Source organism: Protopterus annectens, chromosome 8.part0, assembly GCF_019279795.1.
Source record: "Protopterus annectens isolate FY-2018-M chromosome 8.part0, PAN1.0, whole genome shotgun sequence".
Classification (NCBI taxonomy): Eukaryota; Metazoa; Chordata; order Ceratodontiformes; family Protopteridae; genus Protopterus; species Protopterus annectens.
This window is the reverse complement of record NC_056741.1, coordinates 821,547,437-821,559,713: the sequence shown is the minus strand read 5'-3', so window position 1 is coordinate 821,559,713 and position 12,277 is coordinate 821,547,437.

The window sequence follows — 12,277 nt, the reverse complement described above, 5'->3', positions numbered from 1 at the left end:
CCCCCCCGTAAAGGTAACTACCATGAAAAACTTCTCCAAAGCTAACTTTGGGCTACTAAAAACAGAAGTGGCTAACTTCACTGCACCCATGCAAATGGAGAATAGTTGCATGACCACCGAACCATACACCAATGCGCTGTACAAACACATACACAAATTCATAGATCTCGCCATACCCATTAGGACCAAGACGTTCTCCTCCAAAAAAGGGAAGTCAATTTGGTGGTCCCCTGCTATAAGCAAACTCTACAACAGAAGGAGGAAACTGATGCAGAATAAGGTGAAGTCCCAAGACTGGAAAAACTCCCTTATCAGCCTCAACAAAAAGTTGAGATCCCTCATCAAATCTCTAAAGCTAACTATGAAAACTGAATTGCAGCAGATGGTAAAGACAACCACAAGGCCTTCTATAGTTATGTAAAGAATCTCCACAGCAATAATCAGATTTGATCTGAGCTACTGCACAATGGCACCTCCTATACCGACCCAACAGATATTGCCAATATACTGGCCGACAGATTCAGTGCCAACTTTACACCCCCCCCCCCCCAAGGACCAATCACAATACCAGTAGATTGCCAGGCACCCAGTATTATTGCTCCACAGGTTAAAACAGCACTGTCCAAGGACAAGAAAACAGCTTCTATGGGACATGACAATATCCCTGGCTGTGTTCTACATAAACTACAGAGTGAACTGACACCTCACCTATGTGCCCTGTTCAATTAAAGCCTCACCTCAGGCTTTGTCCCTACCGAATGTTGCACTGCTACAGTCATCCCTCTCCACAAAGGAGGAGCAATTACAGATCCTGGGAACTATCGCCCCATTAGACTGATAATTCTGATATGCAAGGCTATGGAATGCATCATCATGGACCTAATATCATTTAATTGAACAGGGCACATAGGTGAGGTGTCAGTTCACTCTGTAGTTCATGTAGAACACAGCCAGGGATATTGTCATGTCCCATAGAAGCTGTTTTCTTGGCCTTGGACAGTGCTGTTTTAACCTGTGGAGCAATAATACTGGATGTCCATGTGAGGCAGAGCACCTCGTTGGCTCTGTTCAAGAGAAATCTTGACCTGTGGATGGGAGATCGTAGGTTTACCCCAGGAATCATCTCTGTGTCACTGCTGGACAGAGGCACAACAAACTAATGGGTACAGTATTTTTTCATATAAGGGGTGGTGTAAGCCACAAAACCTTGGGCTAGGCTTATAAATGCCTTAGAGCAGATAGCCTAGTATAAACCTATGAACCTATAAACAAGGATATAGGGAATCTCCAAACTCTGCATCCCAAACAGTTTGGTTTTGTGAAGGGTAAATCATGCCTGTTCAACTTGGTTGACTTCTTTGAGTCAGTCACCAGAGCTGTGGGTGAAGGCAAGGTGGTTCATGCAGCCTACCTTGAACTGGCCAAGGCCTTTGTTACCATTCCCCACTCAGGAATCATAGAAAAACACACTAAGCTAGGCATCAACCCCTATATCACTAAGTGGGTTATAAACTGGCTCACAGATAGAACCCACAGTGTTAAAGTAGCTGACTCCAAGTCAGACTGCCAACCATTCATGAGTGGAGTCCCACAGGGTTCTGTCCTGTTTGGTATCTAATTCTCTGAGGTCTAGGCCAACATGAAGGGATTCTGGCTGACAAAGTTTGCAGACGATTGCAAGTTGGGAGCTATTATTAACTCCCCAAGTGATGTTGACATCCTACAGAAAGGCCTCGCTGAGACAGTCGACTCAGAACTATGGCCTTAAGCTCAATGCCAGAAAATGTGTCATCATACCCTTTGAGAAAAACCTGGTTCCCATGAATTACCACATCGATGGTAGTCCACTGAGCACAGAAGGCGTTATAAGAGATCTGGGAACACATGTTGACAGCAACCTCTCTTTTGACCACCACATTGCCACTGTGGTCAGAAAGTCATTCTATGTGGTACATCTCATTACTAAGGGTTTTGCATCCAGGAATAAAGAGGTCATTGTCTCCCTCTGCTCTTCCCTCATTAGGCCAATCATTGAGTACAATGCCCAATTTGGCATGTACCTCACTAGACACCTGCAACAACTAGAGAGTCCACAAATTACCTCACAGAGGATCCTAGGCCTTAGACACTTGCCCTATATGGACAGACTCAAAAAAAACTCCCAACTATTCTGTCTCATATCACCTACTTAGAGGTGATCTCTGCTTGACTTACAAAGCCATGTCTGACCCAGCTCTGTTAAAAATGCCACATCTAAAAAAATCCCAATCCCTCCACACCACACGCTCCAGAGACCTCAACCTCATTACCACAATCAACAGAATGTGCTGGAGGGACAGGTTCATAACCCAGACACTGCCCATGCTATGGAATAGACTTCCTATACATGTCAAACAGAGTACCTCACTGGCCCTCCTCAAGAGAAATCTTGATGAGTGGATGGGAAATAGAAAATTCACCCTGGGAATCACTCCAGTGGCTCTACTTGACAGAGGCACTGGGAACTAAGGTCGGGTGGCACAAAGCCAGGGTAATCCTATGGGCTAGGCTTGTAAAGGCTCCAGGGCCATTTTAGTACACACCTATGAACGTATATGAAATTAGTAAACAAATAGAGAGAATTCTTAGCAAAGAAATATTAAATCTAATAAATATAAAACAATAACAGAAACATTTAAAACTTAAGAATTCTAAAACCGCATAAAGTGGCTCTTCTGAGACCTAGATAGATGCTCATAAGTAGCTGGTATTTTAGGGAGGCTCTAAAACAACAAACCAAATTGCTCACCTGAATCAGGGTTGTTCTACAGGACAGGGGCAATGTAAGGAAAACAACCTGTCCAAAATCTTTAAATTATGAAATAACAGTTTTAGCAGCCTCTCAACTAAGGAATGGACATACAATGGCAGAGAATTTCTGTAACTGCTTTAGGTAGGCAGAAACCAGGATGTAAAAGAGGTGACGATCAACATTTTAAATATACACCTGACTGTAGCTGGCAGTCTCCGAGTAACTTAACAGATTTTTTTTTTTTAATCTGATCTGCCAAGAGAAGCTGACATTCTTTATAGCAGTCATGCTAACACCCGAGATACTTATTCTGGCTTCTCTTCTTTTTGTTGTGTGCAGAGTGGGTCAAGTTTTACCTTGAGTTCAATACCCTGATATGCAGCTCTATGACTGATGTTCCCCACAGGGAATCACTGCAATGTGATCTGTGACTGATGTTCCCCACAGGAAATCATTGCAGTATGATCTGTGACTGATGTTCCCCAGAGGGAATCGCTGCAGTGTGATCTGTGACTGATGTTCCCCACACGGAATCACTGCAGTGTGATCTGTGACTGATATTTCCCACAGGGAATCACTGCAGTGTGATCTGTGACTGATGTTCCCCACAGGGAATAGCTGCAGTGTGATCTGTGGCTGATATTCCCCAGAGAGAATCACTGCAGTGTGATCTGTGACTGATGTTCCCCACAAGGAATTGCTGCAGTGCGATCTGTGACCGATGTTCTCCACAGGGAATCACTGCAGTGTGATCTGTGACTGATGTTCCTCACAAGGAATCACTGCAGTGTGATCTGTGACCGATGTTCCCCACAGGGAATCGCTGCAGTGTGATCTGTGACTGATGTTCCCCACAAGGAATCACTGCAGTGTGATCTGTGACCGATGTTCCCCACAGGGAATCGCCGCAGTGTGATCTGTGACTGATGTTCCCCACAGGGAATCGCTGTAGTGTGATCTGTGACTGATATTCCCCACAGAGAATCACGCAGTGTGATCTATGACTGATATTCCCCACAGAGAATCATGCAGTGTGATCTATGACTGATGTTCCCCACAGGGAATTGCTGTAGTGTGATCTGCAACTGATGCTCCCCACAGGGAATCACTGCAGTATGATCTCTATCTGTGCACTAGCAGTTGCTTATTTTTGGGCTCTTTTCTTTCTCTCTTCGGGTCAGCAACTGTAGAGGTAGCAAGGAGTTGGTAGAGTGGAGCCATCTACAGACAGCTTAGTACTGAGAAGTAGTGGATCCCCTTACTTTTGTAAAGTACATCTGGTACAATAAAATATGGCAGATATATATATTTTTAAATAAGAGTTAGTATCCAGCTGTCTTCAAACTGCATTGTTGTTTTTTATGTGCTTATAGATCTAAATAATGATGAAGTTTTGGAGTTTAACTTTTGTGACCTTTAAAGGTTTCCTCCTTACCTTTTTCTTTCTTTTTTCCCTTCTTTTTCTTTCTTTCTTCCAGGGTATATATCCTCAGGGTTTTTTTTTTTTTTTTTTTACTTCTGCATATGTATTCTACTGTTGACCCTGCACCCACACAACTTGCCTTTGTTCACCTTGCACACATTTTGTCAAAGTTTTACAGAGGTAAGATCTTTAAAAAATGCACATACCATTCTTAATGTTGTGTTACCCACTATCCCCAAAGAGGAAGAAGAACTTTTTGTTTTCTAATTGCAATGCATCTCCCGCACATTTCAGAATTTCTTTGCATTTCATAGCACTTTGCTTTAGTCAGTCACTTTTTTGTCATCTCAACTCCAATTATACAATCAATCCTGCAGTTTTAACTATAACTATCAATTACTCATTACTGTTCTGGAACTACTGAGTGTTTTCTTTCTTCATTAACCTTTCCCAATTATGTATAACCATTTCACCATGAAACAGTGTATGCATTTATTCTTGCATTACATTTTATGTAAGATTTGCATTTTGCCCTTCAACCTTTGTATCAGTATTATTTGGTAGAATTTGGGCTTACAGTCCTTCAGTGAAAATACCCGAGCTTAAGATACAGGTGCTTGAGCAGAATATCTCATATGGCAGGTGTTCATGTTTTAACTGCATATTTGACTTCGGAGTGAGATCATAATATTTGCATGGTAGCAAGCTATAGTTGGCCTGAGGTCAGTGAGCCTCAAAGAAAGAGAAAGATGTTTTTTCATTGCCTGTCAATGAACACTCTTTCTCCAGGATGCAGTGACCGTAGAGTGAGAGTAATAAAGTAAGATGTGTGGGGTCCTCCATGTAGGAAGTGTGGGGTTGGGGGCTTACTCACAAAAAAAAAAAAACTGTGTCACACTTGTTCATAAAGAAATAAGCTCTACTATATGTATTATGAGAATGTGTGCATTTAAGATGTCATTTAATGTGAAAAACTAGATTGATACGATTTTTAATGAGGATTTGCTATGATTAATTGCATCATATAACTGGCATTCATTTAACAGCAGATAAAATTGCTAATATTCCAACGAGGCCAAGCTCAATACCCTAGAACTGTTGCATTATAGTGAAAAACAATTATTTTCTTCAGGGGTCCAAGATTACACCAACTTGGATAAAAGGGCAAGTGGGGAAAAAAAAACATAAAGCTAATTTTCCCTCTTCTTTGAGTCCTGAGAACCACAAGCAACAATCAGCATGCAATCTAGCCAGTACTGATGGTCTAAAATGTTAACAGCTGGAAAATGATGATCTTCCTATTTCAATTTTCAAGATCCATTAAAGGAGGATAAAAAGGTGCTGGTTTCCATTTTTAGATGTAAAGGATCCTAGGTTATGACTACCTTGGTAAAAACAAATAAGTGCATTAGCTCGTACAAATACAGAGTAAGCCAAAATGCCATACATTAGAATAGGAGTCTCAGACTCAAGTGGCTTAAGCAATACGAGCTGGACTATAATTTGCAAAGTAAAAAGAACCTGAAAATTTGATATATAGGCTAGTTTTACTGTACTAATTGCAACCTTTTTGACAAACTATACAAAATAACTGAAGTGTCATGGAATACACAATGCAACAATTTTGCATACTGTAAAGTATAAACTCTTCAGGCAATCTTCCTTCTAATAGCATGTAAGAGACATAATACTGACTTTTAAGATTTTAAACTACAAACAAATGCAGGTGAATGCGTGAAAGCTTTTAAACTACAAATCCATGGCGAATGCATGAAAAGCTTTTTTATGCTCCTACTTAACCATCCCGCTACATGCACTTGTTATAAGTCTGTGTGTTAACGAAGGAGACAGCTAGCACAAGTGCAGTGTTAGGAGTCATGATCGGCAAAAGCTGATCGGTCTTCAGTAATGAATGCCAATGCTGCTTTAGCATTCATATCTGACATGCTGTAGTGCTCCACTTGTGGCAGTAGTTCAAAAAGGAAAGAAGAGCTTTTTTGTTTGCTCCAAAAGTCTAAATGGGGGAGCAGCACCACACCAATGCTTCACTTCTGCTGAGTTATCTGGATTGAAGTTCAGATTATCCTCTAGGGTATTAACAATGACAGTTATATAGATATTGAAGAGGACTGGTCAATCCTAAGCCTCGGGATGAATATGTAATTTCCTTCTCTTTATCATGGATGCTGTATGTTATTACATTGTATAGCCTAGCTTCACTCCCGGGTCAGCTAACTTGTATTTTGATATTTTGTGTAAATGTGTCAACAGTACTTTGCTAAAATCTAAATAACCTGCATCTACAACTTTCCTGTGTTTATTAAGTCAGTGGCATTTATAATAGGCAAGTCATATTGGATGTTGTGCTGTACTGACCTCAGAATACTCAGCAGTTCTCTTCCTTAATATGAGAATTTATAACTTTTACAACAAGTGAAGTCAGGTTAGCTGATCTGTAGGTTTCTGCTAACCTCTTGTACTTATCACACGTGCCTGCCTTCATTTCTTGAGTACTATCCAATTCCACTAAGAGTAGTAAAAGACAACATAGTAGTCAGAGGTATTACTTTTTGCACATAATTTGTATTCAGAGTTTTAGCCTGAAATGCATTTGTCAAGGCTACAATGTTCACTCCTACATGTATGACTTTATTCAGAACAAATGCTTGTGAAAAATATCATGGAATGTCTAAATGTTCTAAATGATTGTATTTCTGCGAGCAGCTCTCTGATGTTTGGAAAGTAATGAGTGTATAACCAGCAGTCTTTAAACAGTGACAGAAATGAGGGGCAGCACTCAGGAAATGGAGGAAGGTACATTTCACAACAAGAACATTTCTTCTGCTTTCTTTAAGGACTTCCCAGCCTTCTTTTAATGGTGAACATGAATACTGTTCATTATCTCTGCCTTTTGATTTTCTCTCTTTGCCCACATACACGCGCCTTTGTTACGTTTTGCACATCGCCCTTTGATTTTTTTTTTGCTCTGTTTTACATATGAAAGCTCTTATCTCTCTTACTGCAACTATACTTTCTCTGATGGTGGCTTTTCCTTTGTCTATCACAGTTTCTGTTTCCTGAAATATACACTCTGCTCTTTCCTGCTATATAACTTTTGAGAACCATATTGTTGTTTGCCTGTTTTTACTGTGTTGGTTTGTTTTACATAAAAATTGATTGTATAGCAAATGTTTTTATTTCTTACTCAGGGGTTCTTTGGACTGTCCTAAATACTCTTCCATTTCATAGGTTCACAGATTCATAATTCACAGTCATTTTGGTGTTAGATCGGCATTACCCATCAAGTGGTTGATAATTATAGCAATATTATATATATATAGTGATACCAATATATATTAGTGTTATATTTTACCTCATCCCATGGTTGATAATTATAGCAATATTACATATTACCCCTAGCGAGTAACTGGGATAACACCATAGATTTTCTGAGGAGGCCCTCACTGGGATAATGCATTTAAAAGCTGCCTCCATCCATTAGTAGTACAGGACACAGTTCTTGGATAAATTTTCTATTTCCCATCCATAGATCCAAGCTGAGCTTGAATATGGGCAGGAATGCGCTTTGTTTTATGTGTCTAGGGAGTCTGTTCCAGAGCAGCAGTACCCTCTGAAAGTTATACATGTCCCTCCAAACCATTCTGTTGATATTGCAGGAGAGGTTTACATCTCTAAATGAGGATCCCTTCAATGCTAGATATAGCTCACCTCTTAGCAGCCTGTGGGAGAACAAGTATAGTGACAGGGCTTTGAGTTGGTCTATGCAGGGCATGTTGTTTAGGCCTTGTATCAGGCATCCAAGTTGTTACATGAGTCTCAACACTATATTCAATGACTGGCCTAATGAGGGCCGAGTGAAGGATGAGAATGACTCCCCTACATCTAGATGCAATCCCTTTGGTTATGAGCTGTGCACTACAGAAGGACTTTCTTGCAATAATAGACATACGTTGGTTGAAAGTTAGGTCACTGTCCACATAAGATCACAAATCACAAACAACTGTATCAGCTCATAGGGGCTTGCCACTGTGGTAGATCCCCATAGGAGATAAATTCCCAAAAGATATGATAATGCATTTTCTGGCATTTAGTTTCAGTCCATGATTTTGACACCAGTTATTTATTTGGGAGTAAACTTTCCACGGGATTGCTAAGTCATTTGAGGATTCAGTGACTGCTCCTAGCTTGTAGTAATCTGCAAACTTAGCCAGCCAGCCAGCTACAGCCCTTTTGTATTGGCTTTTACTTCAGGGATGTAGATGCCAAACAGGAGAGTTCTCAGGACAGAAATCTTTAGGACTCCACTGGTGACTTGTCTCTTTATGAAGGTAATTTCCCCTGTTTTGATGTCCTGTATCCTATATTTAAGCCAGTTGGCAATCCAGTAGGTAACACAAGGGTTAATTCCCAGCTTATTTAGCTTTTCTATTGTGCCTTAGTGGGGCAATGCATCAAAAATTTTGGCCTGGATGAGCTATGTTGTCTGTAGCATTTTCCCTTCATCCATAGCTTTGATACCCTTTTCAAAAAGGTCTACCAGGTTGAGTAAGCATGATCTATCCTTGGCAAATCCAAACCAAGGCATTTCCAATGTTTGGAGTTCCCTACGTCCTTACTGACTATTTCCATGGTAGGTCTTTCCATGGCTTATGGGTCTATGGAAGATTCTCCCTTATGCAGGGAATGACTGTAGCTGTTTGCCAATCAGGTAGACAAAACCTGTGTGGAAGCTAAGGTTCAACAATGTTGTTGGAGGGAGGCAATATCGTGCTTCATGCTATTTAAGATGCATCGAGGCATATTGTCAGAACCCACTGATGAAGTATTTTTAGCTTTTGATGGCGCTATTAGGACTTGGTCTTGTGTGATATCTGGAGGTGAGACAGTTTCCAGTAACTCTTGAGCGAAAGACGTATGGGAGAGGGGGTAAAGTTAGAGCTGAATTTATTGGCCAGCAGGTTTGCTGTATCATCAGCCTCAATGTAGGTAACATTTTTCACAATTAGCTCAGCACATTGCTGCTTTGTACTTTTGAGATTACAAACATAACTAAAAAAAACGCCATGTGATTGTCTTTGATCTGGGTAGCTATTGTTTATTTCAGTGATAAGGGCTCTAGCACTCTGGGAAATTATTTTCTTACTTTTGGTCAGAATTGTTTTCCTTTGATTGTAAAGCTTGTTGACATTATGGTGCCTTTGTGTGAGTTTGTTTCTGAAGTTTGCCCTGCACTTGTTCCTATGCTTACATGTTAGCATAGTGTGGTGATGTATGTTTCTGCATATTCAGTGGAATTAGCTAGCTTTGGTGGGGATTTGAAGCTTGCCAATGCATTACTTAGGAGTAGCTAGCTTGTCTTGGAGAAATTTAATTTACCTTGTATGGCAGGGGTCTCTAGTTTCAATTTTATTTCAAAGTAACCGTTCAGACCTATTAAGTGATATTGTTTCCCCTAGTGGATACTCTGACTAATTGTTCCAGGACATTTGTATTGCCAACATCCAGGAATCTCTGTGCTTGTGGTGGTACAGATTTCCCAGTCTACACTTGGATAGATTAGATCACTTAGGAAAATGTTATTGAGTTTAATAATGAGTGATTCTAGTTCTTGTAAATATGACATGTGGCTTTCTTAGGTTATAGAGGGAGTTCTATAGCTAATGCATGGTACAGGACCTTTCTGATAATTATTTTGTCATGAAGACACTAGTGCATCTTGTTTTACCAGCATTAATGTGAAGACTGTGACACCTTCACTTTTTTCCCCTTTCTGTGTTGTTGTTGGTCTAAACATGTGGAAGGTGTTCTAGTCCTGCACAGCATGAGTGCTCTCCACCACATTAAACCATGTCTCAGTCACTACACAGATGACATCCAGGGTATGACGGCCTTGTAGGGCATGGAGGTTCTTGTTTATTTCAGTTACATCAACTACCTAAAGTTCAACAGCCTTACTTCATTAGTCTGGACTCAGCACCAAGAAGTATTATGGATAACAGACATTAATGGCAACTTCTTCTAAGTGGCTATTACTGTTTCATCAAACAACACACCACAGAAAAAAGCATGTCTGAGCGCAGAGAAGTGTCACAATGCTTATAGTTACTGGAACTCTAAAGAATGGCATGTCACAACTGATGTACATACATATTACATTTGCACAAATGGCAGAATGTATTATATTTTTTCCTGCATTACATTTCCAGGAAGACAAATACTTAAATAAAACACCAGACATGGGTCAGCTGATCAAGTCATTTGTCTGAGAAACCTGATCAGATGAATGGATGCTTCATTTCAGTTTTCCTAGGAAAGAGATACAGCACAGATGGAAGAGCAATGGGTGGGCACAGGGATAAGATGAAGCCTGTTGAAAAGGAGCTAGTAACCTTCACAGAAGATAAAGTACAAACACCAGACAGGCCATCCTATATGGTCCTCAGGAATCTGGCCAGTGTACTCAAGGACTCTCCAATACAGATCTTTAAGGCATCACTGGTTATAACAGAAGAGTCTGAGAAATGAAAAATGGCAAAGTGCTGACTTTATAAAAAGGAGTGAGGTAGGGAAAGGAAAGGTTTGAGGAACTAAAGGTTCCTTAATCTAAGAAAAGTGAGAGAGAGTATTTTGGAGGGAATCCTGAGAGAAAGGCTATTTAGTTTCTAAGAAAGCAAAAATGTCCAGGTCAACAGACATAATAAGCTGTCCACTGAGCCTGATTCACTTTTGGGACCGAGATAAAGAATAAGTTAAAAGGAGCACTAGTATAGGTGATCGACACAGAATTCACCAAAACTTCTCAGACTGTAAAACACAGAAGGCTGCAAGGTTAACTGTGGGATTAGGCCTGAAAAGTGACAGCTGTCCAGGAACATTTTATTTGAGTCCCAAAACTTCAAAACCAAATATAGTGAAAGTGACTTTCAGCAATCATGGAGTTTGTAATTTTCTCCACTGATGTGCAACCATAGAGGTGGGTGTATGCTTGTATATGTGTATAGACATAAAAAATTGATAGAGTTTTCATTGTGTAATAACCTTTAATGTCCTGTAGTGGAGGCCCATGCGATATATGCAAAAGATCTCTTAAGGACATAATGTTTTGGCTACATAGCGTCTGAATGACCATAACGTTTTACTTTTTTTGGCCTTTATGGCTATCTTCAAACCAATAAAGCTAAACTCCACTAGCTGTAAACATGAATGTTTCAGCCTTTGACCTTATCAGTACTGCATAAGTGGATTGTCTGGCTATACATTTGAAACACATAGCTTAAAACCATGCCTGATGTCCATAAACATTAGGATACCCCCAAAATATCCCAAAAACCAGCCAAACCAAAGGGTAAACAGGTCACAAAGACAAACCGTTTAGTAAAAACTCCAAGAAAGGTATAGCCAAGCTAGAATCTGACTGTGTAATATCTTAAACCTCCTGTAGTGGAAACCCATGCATATATGCAAATGACCTGTTAAGGATATAACAGTGTTTCAACTAAATGGCTTCTGAATGCCCAGTTAAAGTCTAATGTACCCATAAAGATTTAAAAAGCAAAAGTCATTTGTGTGTATTGTGCAACTGGAAAACAGGGAACTTTTGTAGTGAGGAATTAAAACATTTACAGAGGTGGGCTATCTGGGGTCGCCATGAACATGGATATGAAAAAAGTGGCAAAAAGAAACTTTATACTGATTTTAGACTACAAGCAACAAGTCTTTCTGAGATGTAACAAAAAAAAAAGTTGTTTCATTTTATTTGTAGGATTTAATCTGTTAAGATATTTATTTTGTCAAAGATAATATCTTAAGACTCTTCCACACTTAGCCTATTGACTTAATCTGGGATGGAAAGAAGACCTGAATTAATAGAAAGATGTATATTCCTGATAAGCAAGGTGGTTTTGGAGTACCTGATCTTGACAAATATGGAAAATCAATTATAAGATGGAACTACATTAGAATGAGGAAATCCTGGAAGCCTGTTTCATTTGAAATGGAACTATATACAAGACTGTGATTATTCATGGAATAGCATGAGCTTT